The following is a 2,595-nucleotide window of genomic DNA, read 5'->3' as shown; positions in this document are numbered from 1 at the left end:
AAGTTTTGGTAGAACCATAGTGAATTTTACCTTTACACCAACTGTAAAAATGGAATGCTTAAGCAAATAGAGTGAAAACATTTTTAAATGGCTTAGTTCCCTACCTATGAAACATTTCCAGCAGTCATTTCCACTCAATTCCTGTGTTACTTCTGGAATCTGATAAGCCTGGGTAGAGTCCAACTTCTACCACTTTAATTGGCTTTGTGACCTTGGGTGAATTCCCTCTTGGAAGCCTCTATATCTGTAAAGTGGGGATAATGATAGTAGCTCGTGGAGTTGTGGTAAGGGTGGGATCAATGAATCAATATACACATAGCACTGCACCCAGGGTCTGGCCACAGTAAAGGCTCAGTAAATGTCCTTTTTATCATCATTATTCAATGTGCTTGTTCACTGCTATATCCTCAGCACCTCAAACAATACCTGGCACATAGCAAGCACTCAATGACAATTTGTTAAATAACTATCATTATTCATTACCATCCTTGGTCTAAGTGTGGCAACACTTGTCCACCCTCCAATTCAAGTTACTAAAGGCCCTTGAAGGTGATCAATTATTGTTCTCCAATTTAACTTTTTCCTGCAAAAATTTAGGTAGAATTTATCTCCTATGAGATCAAATTATTAAGGCTTTTATTTTTTATTTATTTATTTTTTGTATATTGAAATTACAGTACTATATTTGAAATCTTATTATGTAAGATTAATGGATTTAAATCACTGGAGTTTATTTTTACATAATTAAGACGTTCTTTTGGTTGAGCTATTTCTCGAGCACTGCTCCAAAACGCCTTCCATGAGATCAAAATAAATTGATGGGCATGATGTGACCTTATGTGTGGGTAGTGCCAATTTTAGATTCTTCCCACAGTGTTCAGCAGTAATAACAGAAATTGTAAACCCATCTTATATATTCAGAGAGATTGTGTGTGTGTGTCATCCTGATAACTTGGCAAAGAAGCAGCTATTGCATCATTATAATAGAAGTACTTATTAACCCAACTTTACTTTTTCTGTGTTCCCAGTTCCGTAAAAAAATACCTTTTTCCTATCATTCCTATATTTTCATATTTTTCTGGTAATTTATTATATAATCTATAGTCTGGTAGCCAGAGTTTCTCTCAGTCTGACGGGGTGTGGTGGCAAGTAGATCCATAAGTTCGAGGAGAAAATGGGGGAAAACAGCGGTCATCTGCTTATCAAGATCTTCAGGTGCCTCTCGGATGCCCTGGGGGTGCAGATGTGGACACAAAGATGAGTATGAGGTGTTCTGGGCTGTTAGGGAGGTCAGTCAGTGCCCAGTGGAGGAAATAATGACATGAGGTGATAAAAGAGATGATAGACCCATGTCCAAAATGTGATGGAAGCTCAGAAGGCAAGTGAATTCTGACCTGGACATAAGAGGGGTTTGCAAAGGCTTTAGAGGAAGGGCCATCAGAATACAGCCTTGGAGTACGAGTAGGACTTTTTCAGCAGGCCCACAAATGTGAGATCAAAATAAATCAATGGGCATGATGTGACCTCATGTGTGGGTAGTGCCAGTTTTAGAGGGGTCATTCCAGACCCAAGAATCAACATCAAGCAAAAATGTGGGACTGTGAAAGTTCAGGATGAAACGTCTCTTCTTTCAAACCTTCCCTCCTTTTGCCTTGCATATTCTGGTTAATGGCTTCACCATTTACCTGATTGCCCATATCCTTATATGGCAAGTGATGTGCATTGTGTGCCCCAAGTTTTATGTATTAGTAGTTCAATCCCCATTGTGACTGTTAAGAGGGTGGGAAATCTTATTACAGTAATTGAAAGGTGGAGCCTTGAAGAGGTGATTAGATTGTAGGACCATGCCGTAGTAAATGGATTAATAATGGTGGTCAGGGGCATGGTTCTGAGGGCTTAAAAAGGAGAGTGAAGGAGGAACTATCTCTCTCTGCTATGCCATTTCTGCCATGTGAGACCCCTGGGTCACTGTCGCCACCACCAAGGTCTTCACCAAATGTGTTCCCTGGAATTTGGACTTCCCAGCCTCTGAAACTATAAGCAATAAATTTTGTTTTCTTTATAAATCACCCAGTTTCAGGTATTTTGTTATAAGCAACAGAAATGGATTAATACAGCAAGTAACAGGAAAATCCAATTTAAACCAGCTTTAAACAACAGGAGGATTTCTAGGCTCCATCATAGGAGAGTCCAGGACTTCACAGTTGGTTGGTCCAGCAGCCCAAGGATACAACTGGAGACCTGTCTTTGCTTTGTCTGCCATGGTCAGCTCCAGTCTATGGCTCATTCCCTGGGCGTCACAGGATGGTTGCCTATTAAGCAGTGTAAAAGTTTCCTTGTTCTCGTCCAGTGGGGAACAGCACTTCCATCCAGGTATTCCAATCAAGAATCTGACATTCACCCTAATTGGCAGGTTTAGATCACATGATTACTCCTAAACCAAAAACTACAAGGGTACTTCAAAAAGTTCATGGAAAAATACAATTAAAAGACAATACAGGGGCCGGCCCGGTGGCGCACTGCTGCAGTGTGCCGCTTGGGAGCACGGGGGCGCTCCCGCCGAGGGTTCGGATCCCACATACAGACCGGTTCCCG

This window comes from Galeopterus variegatus, unplaced genomic scaffold (genome assembly GCF_000696425.1).
Source record: "Galeopterus variegatus unplaced genomic scaffold, G_variegatus-3.0.2 Scaffold58, whole genome shotgun sequence".
Taxonomy (NCBI): Eukaryota; Metazoa; Chordata; class Mammalia; order Dermoptera; family Cynocephalidae; genus Galeopterus; species Galeopterus variegatus.
This window is presented reverse-complemented; position numbering follows the sequence as displayed.